The sequence below is a fragment of the Jaculus jaculus genome, chromosome 12 (assembly GCF_020740685.1).
Source record: "Jaculus jaculus isolate mJacJac1 chromosome 12, mJacJac1.mat.Y.cur, whole genome shotgun sequence".
NCBI classification, from domain to species: Eukaryota; Metazoa; Chordata; class Mammalia; order Rodentia; family Dipodidae; genus Jaculus; species Jaculus jaculus.
Window position 1 is genome coordinate 36,009,698 of NC_059113.1, and position 17,682 is coordinate 36,027,379.

The 17,682-nt window shown below is 43.6% G+C and overlaps 1 pseudogene; it reads right to left on the reverse strand.

Annotated features, from left to right (window-relative positions):
- Positions 1-17,144, reverse strand: part of LOC101611699 — a 94,769-nt pseudogene extending 77,625 nt beyond the window's left edge.
- Positions 17,145-17,682: the final 538 nt, after the last annotated feature.

Sequence of the window (17,682 nt, forward strand, 5' to 3'; positions counted from 1 at the left end):
AGCCACATCCAAAGTGCAGCTCAAATCCACACCCTCTGCAGGACCATTAGGATCTTCAGCCCAGAGAAGATGCTATGACTAACCCCCACTCCTGCACCTACATTATCATAGTAGCTCACTACTGCCGTTGTCTGCTGTGGTGTGACTCACTTCTTGCCGTCTGGAGGCGCTCTGCAGGTGAGGGCTTCTCAAGAGCTGCCCCGTCCCTGGAGGACATCATTCTTGACCCTCACTGTGAGTTCCCAGCTAATGAATGGATCTCCTGTACTGACTCCTGAAGGACCACTTTAAGCTACCGGCCTATGTCTACCCAGGATTTTAAAATGCATGAAAGCAGAGATTGTCTTATCATGCTCGGCTTTCAGTTACACTCCTCTTAGACAAGCCAGGAAAGGGAGCACAAGTCAAGCCCATGAATCAAAGTCCCTTCCAAGCAAACCTCAGCTATGGGCTTGACTAGTTTACAAACTGTGTGTGAACAAAGAATCAGTCCTGTTGGTCACACAAACCTAGAGTGGTGGCTCAGCTGGGCAGATCACCCCACATGCCCCTGATGCAGCTCGGCGATGCCTTTCTTCCTTTTGTGACCAGTGACGAAATCTGACTGCCGCTGTTTCTTCTACCTTCTGTCTGCCTGTCCAGGTGGCTTGTGCCTCTGCTATTCACTCTGCGCCCAGGCTAAGAATTTCAGCTTCTGCTCACAGGCTGCTGCCTACTTCCTGTATACTAAGGGTCATACTAGAGGTCCCTTTTTCTTTAAAAAAAAAAATGAAAGAGAGACTTAAGGGGATATATGTGGGGGTCAAAGCCCCTCCGCCTGTTTGGACTTTCCATACAGCCATTTGAGACTGTGCCCTTGTCTTTACCTTCACAGCCCGTGCACTGCGGCCCCCGACCACTCACAGAGCCAGTGACGGATGACGTGCCAGTCTCAGCAAGGGGCACCAGGCTTAGCTGAGGGAGCTGGGTTTTTTTCCATGAGGTGAGTCAGTGCATGCAGACAAGTAGTTATAAACTGGGGATTGAGAACTTCTCCCGCTGAGAGGCACTAACAGTTTATAAGGGAGAAAAATTGATAAACCCCTGGGTATCATTTTTTTTTTGTTTTCATTTCACTCTGGGGCCAGCTGTGAAAGGGAAATGACTGTAAACAGCCCATTAGTAAAACTGCTTTAGTAAATACACTGCCAGGGAAAGTCATAAGCAACTGTGACGTCAGCCAGGGCTCCCCACCTCGCTTTGAAAGGCAAAAAGAAATGGAAGAAAACCCCGAGGTTCACTTATTTTGCTAAGCTCCAAACCAAACAATATTTGGCTCTCCTTTGTGAGTGTTTCTGGATGATAATGGCTCTAGGAAGTGGTGACAGAGTGAGGGCCACCTCCATCTGTTAGTGCTGGGACATGACCAGCTCTGGACCACCATGCTTAATAATTCTTGGTACATTTGTACTGGATATTTCTGAAAGGAGAAGTAAACTGTGTCCAGACCTACATAGTATTGGAACATAGCTTAGAGAGGCCCATGGATGCCAATATGACTTTTCAGGAAGCTCAAGACCAAGTTTGATTGTGAGCTAAATTCCTGTTGTTGGAACTGAATATCACAAATAGGGTAACTTATGACCAGTAAAGGTTTACCTAGCTCATAGCCCTGGATGCTGGGAGCCCAGGAACTGAGGACAGTGTCTGGGAACACACTGCCGGAGCATGTCATGGTGGAGGGCATTGGGGGGACACACAGCAAGCATGCTCTTTAGGTCTCCCTTCTTCTTACAAAGCCATCACTGCCATTCTAGGGAGCCCACAAATGTTAGTGACCTCCCTAAGTTCTCACCTTCAGCACCATTAATGCTGGAATTTACACATTAAGTTTCTGACACATGAACTTTGTGTGGGGGGGAACCATGGCAGCAGTTAAATGAATGGAAGATGAAGGAAACAAGCTTCTGAACAGGATGTTAGAATATGGTGGGTAGAGAAGAGTATTCTACATAGAAGAGGCAGAAGGAACAGAGGCTTCTTGGAGCAAGTGCTCTGAAGGGAAGCCCTCAGCCCAGACAGCTTCCAGTAACATGTCAACATATGAGCTTAACTCAGATGTGAGGACTAAATGTTAAAGTTTAAGCATCAGCTGGATTGTATTCCTCTGCTGGCTTCCAGGGAGGACATGGCTAAAAGTCTTGGATGCACCTCTGCACCATGGGGCGGCTGGCTTTCCCACCACCCAGGGTGGGTAAAATAAAACTCTGTCCAAGCCAGCTTCTCAGATGACATTCCAAACCTGAGGGCCCCTGGGGACCCTGGAGGCCACATGGGACCACAGCAATGCCTGAGTCTCTAGGTCCTAGGGAGCCTGGCATGGCCTTCGAGAGGGATTTGTTTACTCCCTGTTCTGTTAAAAATTCCATTCATTTACTTAAGTAAACAACTGAGATCTCTGGTCCTGACTCCAGGCTCTCCCCCAGAAACTCTACATCAAAGGAGGCTTCTGTGGTACTTTTTATTACTTAACTCTGCAAATGAGTCGAGAGAAGAGGACAGCCAAGACCTAGTTGCTTTTTGGCTCAACAGTAACAGCACTTAGCAAGTTCAAGTACAAGCCAGAGGTGGCACCCCAAATCCTATCCGTGTTCTTATTCCGACCCATGCATTGTCGGAGCTACAGGAAGGCAGAAATGGAGTGTCTGGAGTCTGCTACAAACAACCCATTTTGGAAGAACTTTAGCTGATGTGCCAGGTGGTAAGGGCTGTGGGACACCAGGCTCACTCAGACCCTACTCCTCTGTGACTTTACTCTGTGATTGTGTGCATTCACTGTGCATCGCTGGCATTAGTCTCTTGTGCTGGAGAACTTTAGAATGTGCTTTGTGTCTACGACAGGGCAGCAGGAGGAACTCGGAGTAGAAGAGAGAAGGTGTATCCAAAAGGTTACAGGAAGGGACAGCATCCTGGCCAGCTCACCTCACACTGAGGGGGTGAAAAAAAGGGGCTTGGGATTTGAAAGGACCTAAGATGGACCGAATGTGATAGCAGTTTAGGAGTTGCTGAGGTGCCTCCGTGAAGGCAGGGATTAGGTACTGGCCGTCATTGTTCTGATAAGAGATGTGACACAAGGGTCAGGTTGATGGCTAACCCACTTGGGCATAAAGATCTTCATTTTGTTTGTTTGTTTTTCAAGGTAGGGTTTCACCCTAGCCCAGGCTGACCTGGAATTCACTATGTCGTCTCAGGGTGGCCTCGAACTCATGGCGATCCTCCTACCTCTGCCTCCCGAGTGCTGGGATTAAAGGTGTGCGCCACCACACCCTGCAAGATCTTCATTTATATCTAAAGAGGTGAATAGAACCTTAAAGAAAACTTTAAATCCTCAGTTTAAAAGCTTAAAGTGATAACTACTCCTATTATAAAAATACCTGTAGAAAATTAAAATACACAGAAAACTCACAGGAAAGTAAATTGGAACAAAACTAGTTATAATTCTATCAATTTTAACACTTCCAAGATAATGTTATTTTATATATAGATCCTCTGCCCCACGGTTCTGACTTCTGCTTCCCCGCAGGTCCAGAATCAATGAAACCAAGATCGAAATGTTTGAAACACGGAGTTAAACAAAACCCTTCTTCCCTGAGGTTGTTTACGTCGGACATTCTGTCCCAGCAGTAAGGACGTAAACTCAGTTACTATGACAACTACTTGGGGTAACTTAAGAAGACTGGTTTGGGTCAGCTCCCTCTGACAGAGGTTCTAGGCCTTCCATGGTTAGCAGCTCCTGGAACGTTGTAGGGCCGTATGCGGCAGCACACCATGACAGGGAATGCCTGGTGGAGCAACGTTTTGAAAATTTATTATTTTTTTATAAAAGGCTGTACTCTACTATCTCTTCTATCTTGCCCCCATTCTAGTGAGAGTCCTCCTCAGTGGGGTTAGTGGTATTTATCATGGGGTCGGGTGAAATCAGCGCCTCAGGCTATTCCCACCTACCCTGAGGCTCTTACAATCTTTCCCTGAGCCTTGATGGGCATGATAGAGATCTAACTTAGTGTTGTTTTCTCTGTGGCCTCTGTATCTCTGTTTCGATGAGGTTTGAGTAACTTCAGTGTCTGTCACCATCTCCCTGGAGCTGGTTGTCAGACTGGCAGTGAGAGCAGTACTCACGTCACCACCTCCTCTTCAGTGGCTTCTGGGGCACCAAGCAGATGTTATGGAAGTGACCGTCTCATGGTAGGCATTTGGCTATCTTTTCTTGTTGCATTGACATATCCTGAATGTCCTCAGTATTCACAGTGGAGCAATTTGCTCATCTCAAGGTAGCTGGAAACTGCAGGCAAAGAGGTAAGCTCCTTGTCCCCTTTCAAGGGTGCACCCTAATGACTTAGCTTCTTTCAACTAGACTCTACTTCCTAAAAGCTCCACCACCTCCCTCAAGTGCCAAGAGCTAGGCACTAAGCCTTCAATACATGGGCCTTAGAGTATTCGAGATCTAAAACAAAAAGGTATGGTCAAACACTGACTAGTAATTAAAGGCACTCCAATAGGCTTATTAATTATAACATACATTATATATTACAGGATGTTAATAATAATGTATCCTAATTATTGTATTTTTTAAGTTTAAAACTATAGTCCAATACCACTATATTAATGACAATAGTCATTAATGACTATAATCATTAGTAACCATTAATGACTACTTAATACTTAATTTTTTTCTCCAATTTCCTTTGATTAGTACTCTATGAATATTTTTATAGATGAGTTAGTATTCAAATGATTATAAGACATGAATATTAGATGCATAGTTTAGATAAATCATCTTCTATAAAAATGAATCAATATTATTATTAAGATGCATGTTATATATATATTTTCAAAATGCTTTTCAAAAGTTTTTTACTTTTATTTACTTATTTGAGAGAGTCAGAGAGAAAGAGGCAGAGAGAAAGAGAGAGAAATAGAGAAAGAATGGGTGTGCTTGGGCCTCTAGCCACTGCAAACGAACTCCAGACGCATGCGCCACCTTGTGTATCTGGCTTACATGGGTCCTGGAGAATCAAACCAAGGTCCTTTGGCTTTACAGGCAAATGCCTTAACTGCTAAGTCATCTCTCCAGCCCACTTCTCAAAAATTTTAACCAAAAGTTTTAACCACAGAAACACTAAATATGCTTTTCAACATTCTTGTTAACATTAGAAAAATATGTTTCTTTTTAGTGATTATGGATCAAAATTGCTGTTAGGTTTTGCACAATAGCATACATTAAAATGTAGCTACTCACCATGTGGTTTTCTTGTTTGGTAATTATGTCTGTACAATCTCTTCTTTTCCTGAGAAGATGGCTAGTCTTCTGATTCCTAGAGCTTCTCATATGTTGTGGGTTCAACCCTTCCTTCTCTGTGTTCCAGGGTTATCGTCAGAATGTGCTGACATGCTCCATGAAGTGTTTTGCCTCTGGTTTTGCCTGTTACAAAGCTTTTCCTTCTATTTCTGCTTCCCTGCTGTGTGTGTGTACATAAGAAGTATCTTTGTTCTAATTTCTACAAAGATATCTTTCTGGCCTTTTTTGGTTGTTTACAATATTTTTACTGGTGGTTGAGTCAGACTTCTCTTTCATGTAGGCGGCAGCAATGCTGTGGGAATGACGTCGTGTGCTTACCCTGTCTCACACGCTGGTTTGGGTCCATTTCCAATACTTATTTTTGTTGTCAGTTGACTTCACTGTTTGTCATTTTGCCTCATTTTCTTATAGAACTTTCATTTATTTATTTATTTATTTTGAGTCAAGGTATGTAACCACGGCTGGCTTAGAAATGACAGTGGTCCTCCTGCCTCTGACTCCTGAATACTGGGATTACAGAAACAGTTTGTAGGAACTTTTCAGTAGAGAAATATAATTGTGTTTATTTCATGTGATATGTTATTTCCATTATCTTTTGTTTAATGCTTTTGTTGTTGTTGTTCCTTCTCCTGACAACTTACTTCATTGTCGTTGATGACACTGGACAATACCAGAAGTCCCACCTCTGTGTCCTTTTTTTTAATACAATGATGAGATGAGCCCACACATTGCTATTAGATTTTCATTGGTAGACAAAGTGTGGACGTGATCTTAGAAATTTGTTTCCTGGCTCTGCATTGTCCCATCTCTAAAGTGGGCACAATGACAGTGTCTCATATTTATTCTACAGATGGGATGAAATGACGAAGACCATGCATTTGAAGTGCATTCGGGGTCTGGTATGCCACTCCGCGATGTGCGTGTGCTTCATATACGTGTAGCTGAGTCGGAGCCCAACACACATAGTTGAACACCCTGTCTGCACTGGTTTTTCCATCCATATGACATGGGACACCCGTCTCCCATGGGGAGACTGTCTCCAGACCTACCTAGCAGGGCGACCGAGACAAACTTGATTGTGAGATGATGTGTTGCCTTCTCTAAGACGTGTGAGTGGCTCCCCAAAGTTCAGTTACTTAGAACCTATGACACCTGTTCTCCGTCCTTCCCATATCTAATGTACGACAGAGAAGGACAATTCAAACCAGAGCAGAAACTTCAAGACAGCTTGCTGTACATAGTAAATGCATACAGTTTTGTCTTTCAACTTATAAAAATAATGAAATTAAAAAGTTAAGTATTTTAGGGGAAAAATTGAAATCACACACTAGTTACTGATCAGAGACTAGCAGTTTAAAAAAATGTTTATTTCTTTATCTGATTATTTATTTAGTTATTTATTTTCTTTTGAGGCAGGGTCTCACTATGTAGTCCAGACTAGATAGGACTTGTTATTCTCCAGCCTGTGTCTCCTGGGTTCTAGAATTTTAGGCATGTAACATCTTGCATGGCCAGCCTACTGTGAGTTTCTAACCCTGTCTCTCCCTCTAGTTGGATCTGGGTTACCAAGTAATGGCAAAGGCCAAGCACAGATAGGGGGAGAGGCAGGTAGTCCCATCTTGGCCACTTCCCCTCACTCTATGTCCTCTGATACTCACCAGTATCTGGGATGCTCTTAGCATTTTCTCCAATTTGTCATCTTCTTCATGAGTACAACATTGCCTTTTTCTTACTTTGTTTTAACTTTACAATAATGCCTAGGTCTTATATTTATTCCTTTCCTGTCCTTGGTGCCTTGCTCTTAGATATTAACCTGGGAGACTGGTGCTATATTTTGTATCTTAAGTGTTCCCCAAAGGACATATGTTAAAGGCTTGGTGTCCAGCGAGATGCTTTCAGGAGGAAGGGGATTGTCGAAGAGGTGGAGCCTAGTGGGAATACATTAAGGGTACCTCTGAAGGGGAGACAGGACCTCTGTCTCTTCCTCTTTCTTTTCTGCTTCCTGACCATGAGTCAAGGGATTCTGATCCACCATGTACACCCACTATGAGGCAAAACAAGCCTTCTTTTGGAAAGTTATCTCAGACATTGGTACTGCAATGGAAGGCTAACTAATATAGTTGGTTACTAGCTAAGAAATTGATTGACAGATGAGAGTGGGTGGTAGTTCAGACTTTGGCCATTCTGGCTGGGTTCATTTCTCTCTATTGCAGTTCTGTGTCTGGTCGGTGGCTGTATGTGACATGGTAGCTGCAGTAAGGAATCAGGCTGTGGTGAGACTCCTCTTCTCCTGCCTCTGTGGCTTCTACTGGTTTCTGGCTTCATGCTTGGGTGCTCAGCAAAGGCTAGTTATGAATTCTATATGCCTTCTTTCCAGGTACTACCACCCATGGCACTAGCTGTCCAAGGAAAAGCTCTATGTCCTCCCCTCTCAAAATTTCTTATAACATATATGCAGCCATACTGGACAAAGACACAAATCATATCCCAACTAAGTTGTTATGACTTGAGCCTGAAATGTCTCCTTGTTTTGGATGCTGGATAACTAGATCATGGTAATATTTGTGAAGGTTTGAGATACTTTTGGAAGAGGGAAATAGCCAGAGAAAGTAGGGCACTGGAGCAGGTTCTTTGGGGATGCTATCACTAGCCAATTTCTGGCTTGCCATCTCTGCTTCCTGTCCACCGAGCTGTCTCCTGCCAATTTCCCCTGCAGCCCAGTAAATGCAGACAAGCAGTCATCGATGGAACCCTCAGAAACCATGAACCAGAGTAAAACTCTGCTTCCTTACATTGTCTCTGTCATGTATTTTGGGCTCAATGAGGCAAAAGGTACTAAAACATGAGTGGAACAGAATGCCAATATCTCATCAGGCAGAACTCATGAATTGTTAATTTGTGGACTTTTTTTTTTTTCATGCAGTATCATTGTCTTTGAGCAACTGAAACTTTAGAACAAGCATGGTGGACCATGGGGGCCTATTCTATATTGAGTTGATAGCCCCATTTAAATTGCCAGTCCCCTTTATCATGACACTAAAAACTATCTATGTTCTTCGTTCTCCTCTAGCTCCATCACCACTGCAAGCCTGGGAAGGGAGGGATGCTAGTGGAGGTGGCATCGATGCCATCATGTGTTGCTCCCTGGGAGCAAAGGAAGCCACCAGTATGCTTATGTGCAGAACCAGGAGTGTGGTTTACTCTAGAAGGAATCCATAATGAAACTTGAGGTTGGCCTAAAGTCACTCTCAAGGACATCACGAGGATGATGACAGTAACCAGACTTAGAACCAGTGGATCTGGTCAGGACTTTTATTCCCATAACAAACACAAAAGCAATTCCCCAGGATAAAATATAGTCAGTGTGATTGTATGCTCTGAGCTTCGGGAGGCCACTCTGCCATTGTCAAACCAAGGGCACTCTGTGACGTGGATGACTCTAAATCACACGTTGCCACCAAGGCTACATATTCTGCTCCTTTATGAGTCATCCTGGGACACAAATTTAGAGAAAACTTGCAATGAAAAATCACCAGCATCCCCTCAAATTCTTTCTTTGTTCCAGTCTTCTTCAAAGTTTTGATTGCTGCTTTTGCCCATTTGGAGGATGTTTTATGGTCAGATTTTAAGAGTCTTCTGTTCATTGTTATTTGGCTGCCTGAAACTTAGAAACAATAATAACAATGTCCAGAGAAACCCAATAAAATAGCCCTTTAAACTTGTTTGCGTGCTTTTGTGCCCATCTCCAGCCTTGGGGTTTTGTTGCCGTGGCTGTTCTGCAGGGTCAAGGTACATTCAGGATGCTGGACCCGCCAAACGATGACGCAGAGGAGATCCAGGCTGGCAGCTGCCAGTGATGCCTTGATGGGCCCCTTCCAGAAGGGAGATTGATGTGAGTCAGCAAAGCCCTCATGAAGTGAGTCACACCATTAATAAGAGGTGCAGATTGCAAAGTGGTGTTTATTTCTCTGTTGATAGAAACCAGGACACAGTGGCCTTGAGTCAGAGAGCTCCTTGGGCCAGACACACTGCTCTTAGATCAGATCTGAGATCCCAGACATTCACTGCTCTCTAAAGGCAAGCACAGCCCACATCACATCCAGAGACCGATGCTGCTGGCTTCGTCTTACAGAAAAGAATCTTCAGCTCCTGTGCTTGCTGGCTGCTGGACAGCTTCCAAAGTCTCTGACAGGGTAGACTGTGAACAGCCAGCCTTGCAGTGCTGAGGTTTGGTAATTGTCATCTCTCCAAGGTTCAGACTACACAGAGTAGCTTTGGAAGGCTCGCACATCAACTAACCCTCTCCATTCTGCTCTTGTGGGCTCAGTGGACTCAGATTCTCCAACTTCTTAGTGAGGATAATGGTAATCCCACCACAGGGTGTGCAGATGGACTAAGGTAATTTAATTAATGAAGTCATTGCAATACACAGTGCATGCTAAGTACTCAGTAAATGTCACCCTAAGGTGTGGAGCTCAGATGTCATTGCAATTAATGGATGAGGAAACCAGAGCTGAGAAAGTCTATTCACCCAAGGTCATGTGGTTCAGACTGGATCTCTCCACAAGCTGAAACAACTTCTCCTGACCCCATAATCAGTGTTCTTTGACAGCCACCGTGTCACAGGGCTTTGAACAAGAAGCATGCTTCCTCTTTCCCTGATGATCTTCCAGAAAAGGATATTATCTCAAACTCTGCTCATGATTCTTGTTCACTCATATTTTGTTCATATTCATTATGATTTCCATGTCAGTTGTTGGGACCCAACAATGACAAGGACTTATCCCTTGCCCTTAACACACTTGCACTCAGTATAAGGGAAGTAAGGATCCATCCTCCAGACACTGAAGACAGAGAGTATCTTGGGTTTCAGGTATTGTCAGATTTAGAAATATTTGTATTTGTGTAACGAGAGGCCTTGGTGAGGGAGTCACGTCTAAACATGAAATTCCCTCCTGTGCTTTATGCACCTAGACACACAGCCTGAAGGGAACTTTGTGCAATATTTTATTACATTTGTGATTCTTTCTTTTTCTTATTTGCATTATATATTGATTGAGGCAAGGAACCATACAGAAAAAACAGTTTGTTCTGCTTAAGGCATGCTTGCCAATAAAGCATTGCACAAATTACTACCAATGTGAGCATTGTAGCATAGTAGATTGTCTACATAAAGTGTAAAGAAATAAACAGGTGTGGTTTCCTGACTTGAGCCATAAAGTCAGGCCAAAAGACAAATGTCATTTCTATAATACTAGGAATAACTTAGGGATAATAGAAAAGATAGAAAATATAGGGAAATATTGGGAGATATGTCTTCATAAAGTCAAAATTTTCCTGAGTCGCAAAAAGACAGCTAAGATATTGAAATATTAAATTTTTAACAGATTACTATCCTAACAGGTTCTAAACATCAAAAACCAAGCCTGATGTGGCGGCTCATACTTGTAATCCTAGCACTTGAAATGCTGAAGCAGGAGGATTATTGTGGCTTCAAGACCAGCCTAGGCTGCAGAGTGAGATCCTGCATCAGAATAAAATAAGAAAGAAAGAAAGAAAGAGGAAGGCAGGAAGGAAAGTAGGTAGGAAGAAAGAAAGGAAGAAAGAAAGAAAGAAGGGGGAAGGAAGGAAGGGAGAGAAAGCAAGAAAAAGAGGGAGGGAGGGCTGGAGACATGGTTTAGTTGTTAAGGTGCTTGCCTGCAAAGCCTAAGGACCCAGGTTCAATTCCCCAGGACCCATGTAAGCCAGAGGCACAAGGTGGCACATGCATCTGGAATTTATTTGCAGTGGATAGAGGCCCAGATGCACCCACTCTCTCTCTCTCTCTCTCTCTCTCTCTTTAATAAATAAAAAAAATAAATTTTAAAAAACTTTAAAAAAAGAAAAAGAAGGAGGGAGAGAGGAAAGAAGGAAGGCACAGAAAGACAAAAGATGACTAGTAGGCTAGATTAATGGATAGCTCAACAAGGAAATGCATATGATACCGAGGATTCAGGAGAGTGTAAGTTGTGTCTAGGACATGGTGGGCTCTGTGTTGAATCAATAAATGTGAGATGACTATTAGCTTCAGTAGTTTTTTTTAATAAAAAATACATAAACTACAAGATTAAGTTTTAGTTATTAATTTAGTCAGAATTAAATGTGTTGTCAATATCCAATCAGAATGTGAGAGGATCTGGGACATTTCAGCTGTGACTCACACTCCCTCTGAATCAATCATTCAAAATGTTTCCATCAACCCAGCTCAGTTTAGAAGCAAAGAATGATGTATCATATACTTGAAACTGGGAAAGTAAAACCCACAAAAGGCAGAAGTAATGATTCATCTCTATCTATCATTCAGTGAGGTGTTTGCTGCACTTTTATTGGGATACATGTTAGTGAATAAGTGAAGTTCCTCTTTGTTCCAAGCATTTTTCTATTTTATGTTTAGATTGACTTAGATTAGGACAAAACACTTTGTAATGTTTTTTATATTTAATCTTGCTGATGAGATCACTGACTTCTGTATTTCTTTTTGTTTGTTTCTTATAGGTATTGTTTTCACTCCCTCTGTCTCTGTCTGTCTGAATCTCTCTCTCTTTCAAATTCTTATTCCAGTGAAAAAAATTTCATAGTGTATCTAAGTGACTGTTTCCAGTTCTGGTCCAATATTTGATGAACTATGAATATTAGGATTTTTTTTTCTGTTACTACTTCCCATGTCTCCTGCCATTCTTTGTTGTTGGCCCATTCTGTTAACTCCCAAATTTAAGTTATAAAACTTATTATTCTCAAACTCTAGGTGAATTTCTCTTCTGACAAAGGTGAGAATTATCATTATAATTCTAAACTACAGTTCACATTGTTCTACTAAGTAGATTCCCTTTAGTATGTCATTAGTCACCTACTATTACAATAATGTTACATAACTACTATTCTTCAGAAGCTTTGATTTACAAAGACAAGCATTTATTTTCCTTACACACAAGTCTGTAGACTTTACTTGCACCAGCAACAAGGAGTGTGTTCTCCTGGGGACGTGGAAAGAACAGAGAGGCCAAAGAACGTGATACAAACACATTGGAAATCTTGCCTGGTGGCTGCATCTGCTAATGTCGGTTTAATTTGCATGCTTAGATCTGAATTCAGTTTTCCTGAGCCAGTATTTCTGTGAGTGGTGCACTCTGGGAGCCTTGCCTGTTGGTGGTGTGGGTGAGGGGAGACATGGGTGCCAGACCCTACCTGCCCAGCTGGTAGTAGCCAGTGAGATTGAGGCACCAGATGCTGGTCTAAACCTCTCCACACTGGTGACTCTTGGCAGCTTACTGTTAGTTCCCATGACTCTTCTAAGAGCTTTCTGTGGCCATAGTAACGTGCTCAGTCCCTGCTTGGTGCCAGCGCCATGGAACTGGAGTTAGCAACCCTAACATCGGCTCTCAGACAATCACAGCCTGGAAATCACATATGAAGACATCTGATATTCTTGTCTCGGGGCTAAAACAACTCAGAGATGTCTTCTGTGGTCTTTCCAGCAGGATTAAGACCAATTGCCCATGGGGGTGACCTGCTCTTTAACACACCCCGAACTGACTTCCTTCCCTTCCGCCTCTTCCTCAGTCTCCTGCAGGCGATTCCGATGCCTGGGATTACTTCCAAAATAAACAATTTACAATCCAGTCCTCTCAGCATCTGCTTTTGGAGGACTCCAGCTTGAGACACAGTGTTTATCTTTACAATAAAAGGTAATGTAAGGATTACGCTTCCTTCTGTGAACTCAGAGTTGTTAAAGTTCTACCATATTATGTGGGACTATGGAGGCAAGGCAAGCTATCAACAAAGCAGCTCCTGTCATCACATCACGTGAACTTCCTTTGCCTTTCTTTTCTTCTTATCCTGCCAGAGAAATGCACCTGTCAGACAAATGAGTATACCCTTTTCCCAGCACAAATACCAATGAATCTTGGCTGTTTGTGGCCTGAATTGTACCATGGAAGCCTCACCGAACTAAGGAGGAGAAAAATGAGAGCCTCCAAATAGATAGATTTCCCACTATTTTGTCAGGGAAGGAAAACCATAAAGAGAAAAGCTGTGTCTCTCTTCTTAAAAGTCCACTGGTTTTTTGGTAAACTTCATGTTTATCTCAGGACACATGTGAGCTTTGAAGATGCGGTGTTAGGGGCGTCATTAGGGCATCTTGCCTCTCTGCTTCCACCTTCTCCATTCATGGTCTCCAAGCATGTGTTCCAGAAATACATCACTGCTCTCTCCCAGTCACTGGAACCAACTGGGAGACACACAGGCCTCTCTCAAGGTGCTGGCGGAGGAAATAAAACCAAGCAATGAAGAAGAAGAGGTCAAAGGTATTTCTGACATGATATATTCTTTGGGGGTCATAAGTACAGAAATATCTGAAGAAATGCAATGTTGTGTCTTAGTTTGTTTTCTGTCACTATATCTAAATATCTGGGATGTAGGAAAGCAGGTTACAAAGTCCACCATTCTGGCATGTGAGAAGTCCAAGGGCAGGGCAGGGCAGCAGTGTCTGGAGAGGGGTTCACACTGTCATTATTACACGGCCAGAAAGTGTAAAGTCATGAGGAAGATGTGGGGAAAAGGCTGAAGGGCAGATGTGCTTTGTAACAGTCTATCCTGGTGACAGCAGTGCAGGTTCTGTGAGCAGTGACCTCTTGGGAGAGAAAGGCCCGACTCCTTCTTAGGAAGTATGTCACAGAGGTCCCACCTCCCATAACCACATAATGACAATCACAGTTCAACATGAGTTTTAAGAGACAGTGACATCTCAGTGAACTATGGTTTCTCCTTAATGCTGTGAACAGAGAGCTCCTGTCAGTAGGGGTTTCAATGGCACTTACGGATGGGAGGTCAGAACAGGCCACGTGGGAAGAACCAGGGAAACTTTTCTGCCAAGACTGAGTGAGGATAAAGAGCCCGTGCTGGCCAGAGATTACAGGTGTGGAGAAACACATGGGAGAATTCTGTAAAACAACCAAAACCAAGCAAGCTCCCCATGCAAACACTCGCGAGTTTAGGTAGAGAACAGCAAAGTACTATGCGGACCCCATGCGAGAGTGCTGGAAAGAAAGGAACTGCTCAGGCACTGATGGTGGAGAAAACAATGGCCCCAGCAGTTTGGAGGGTCACCGGGCAGTGCCTGGCTTAGTTTCAAAAGCTTTCTTTGAGCTTGACTCCAAACCTTTCCGTGTTGTTTGGCATTTTATAATCATGTATGACTTCTTCATTATCAGGCAAATGAAAAAATATGAAGAGCTCCACTGTCTTCCACTAGATCATGCTATGTCATATACACCAATGCACAGAGTCTTCTACTGGGGAAAGTTTAAAAGTCAAAAAAGCAGCTGGAGAGATGGCTCATGGGTTAAAGGTAATAGTTTTAAAGTCTGGTGGCCCAGGTCCAACTCCCCAGTGCCCATGTAAAGCTAAATGCACAAAGTGGCTCATGCATCTGGCGTTCATTTGCAGATGTAGGAGGCCCTGGAATGCCCATTCTCGCTCACTCTCTACTTCTCTCTCTCTCTCAAACACACAAATATTAAAGACAAAAAAAAAAAAAAAACACAGGCAAGTATTTCAAAGTGGAATAAAACAAAGGGCTACTTGTCATTGGCATGAAAATTTGGAATCAAACTAAGGCAAAAATCTAGGAGAAACCGGGGTGAGACCAAATTTTTAATTAAAAGTATATTTCTTTAACTGTCTCCAACCCAGGTCTTTCTGACGTTTTAAAGTCCTACCTTTAGTTCGAGACTGTTTTGTCATTCATCACATTTTATACCCTGCGAGGCAGGAACAAGGCAGGCCTGTGTGGATTCAAGCCTGAGGGTCCACACGGCGTTGTGTCACTTCCCACAGGTGATCCAGGAAGAGGCTCTGAGCTGCAAAGTGGCCAATCACAGGCACCGGTTTATGGCGATCTATTTTTCAATAACTCCCGACTGGGCCTGATTCAGTCCAATAACAAAGGATGAAAGTGTCTAAGTCTATTAAACCCCCAGGTGTCCAAGTTTGCTTAAATCACATATTAATTTCCTTTCCTGATCTCACTGCTAAGCTGTCAAAGTTCTCTCTGAGTGTCACTGAGTCAAGTGCTCTGGGGTCAATTACCTTGAATTGCTTTGCTAGGAGTTGGATCATAGCCCAGCAGATCTAATTCACTCTTCAATCTGAAATGGTCCCTGTCTAATCACCCCTGTGTCTTCTCTGAAGATGTAGTTCAACCGGCCTCCTGGACAGCAGCCTTCAAAACGCAGGCAAAGACACTCATATCCCAGTCAGGATGCCACTGTCTGCCACGGAGCTAGAGGCTCTGAGTCCCCAAGAACAGTAGCTTTACTTGAGCCATTAAGGCATGGTCTTGGTTTTCTCTTTCTTTCTTAGTCTGACACCATAAATGCAATGGTTCATGACATCTCGAGTTCCCTCCCAGCCCTCTTTCTTCATACCTCTCCCTCCCCTACCACCTACTCGAGATCTCCTCCTTTACAAAGCTAAGCCCCGTTCATCTTTAACACCTTTGCAAATACCCACACTCTTTTGCTCCAGTTTCCGGATTTTAATGTTCTAAAAGCCCCGTTTCCTCCTAGCCTACTGGAACTATTCCAAGGGCCCTTTCAGAAGCACATTCCATGGGATCCATTTTCCCTGAAGAAGAAGTGTGGCACCTCAGAGAAACAATGGGAGGTTCTTCTTAGCTGGGACATATATATATATTTTGCAGCTCTTAAAAACACCTGGATGCATTCTATAATATTCTTGATACTAAGAATGTCTCCTTCCAAATATGGATCTAACCGCAGCTGGAAATGACATGTTCTCCAAATCTCCCTGCCAAAGAGGTAAATGTCTTCCCAGCATTTTAAATCATTTAAAGGCACTTAACTGTTCCAAATGCTATGAGTTCTCCTTGCACTCACATGGAAAGCATTGCACAGTCGACAGAGCATTAGAGAGGCTTCAAAACCAAATTAGAAAAAAAAAAAAATGTCAGGAAAAGCGAATACTCTGGAGATGACTGAATGAAGATCTTTTTCAAAACCAGAGTGAAAGATCATTAACAATGAGCGGACAGACCTCTCTGGTCTCCTCCCCAGGGTGGGGCAGTTCATTTCTTCGGGCTGACTGTGCAAAGACATATTCAGGCTTCTACAAAAGCCGTTCATACCAATAGGTGCTTTTGAAAGCCAGAAGTAAAACAAGTGCATTGAAATATTCCAGCAGGTCACCCAGAGGGAATGGGACACTTTTTTTTTTTAAATTTTTTATTTATTTATTTGAGAGCGACAGACACAGAGAGAAAGACAGATAGAGGGAGAGAGAGAGAATGGGCGCGCCAGGGCTTCCAGCCTCTGCAAACGAACTCCAGACGCGTGTGCCCCCTTGTGCATCTGGCTAACGTGGGACCTGGGGAACCGAGCCTCGAACCGGGGTCCTTAGGCTTCACAGGCAAGCGCTTAACCGCTAAGCCATCTCTCCAGCCCGGTACACTTTCTTTTTCACACATCTTATTCTTCCCGCCCATGCCATCTTCATCTTCTCCCCAGACAACTGCCACAGCTGTCTTCTGGCTCCCACTTTTGCTGCCATCAACCGTTCTGTAAAAGATCTCCCAACCACATTGCTTCCAATGACAGCCTTCAAGTAACCTTCCACTGTTGCTGGAGTAAAGCCCAAGCCCTTTGCCCAGCCCGACAGCACCCTGGGTGGCAGATTCCTGGGCCGGGCGCTCATCTGGTGCCAGGCCCGTGCTCACTCCACAGCCACACAGTGACACAGCCACACAGTCCATCACAGCCCCTCGGGACTAGCTGTTTTCCTCGGTGGGAAACATTGGTTTCCTGGGTGATTTTTTTTCTAAGATTCCAATCTTAGAGATCTCAGACCAAATCTTCTCTCATCAAAGGCTTCCTACTTGGCCTACTGGGCCTGATTTTAGGTAGAAATCTGACTGGATAAAGGAATATATGCCATTTGTTTCCAGTGTGTCCATGGCAGTGTTTCTAGAACCTAATGTGGGAACTAGGTAGGGCCTGTAGACGGGCACCCACAGCCCACCACCGCTGTACCCAGGTCTGAAGGGAGAAGCCATAGAACTCCGAGTGCTCTCCTTTGAAGTCCCCACGGGTTCTCCAACTCTGGCGTCTAAAACCTCCCCTAGCTTCCCCTCTCCTCTACCCATGAGTTTTGGGGGTTTGTCCTTTAATTTAGTGTTCCTACCATTGGCTCCCCAAGTTCCAAGACCTCTGGACTTGGACTTCTACTATCTCAGGGATCAAGTTCTTTTTTTTTTTTAATTTTATTTATTTATTTATTTGAGAGCGACAGAC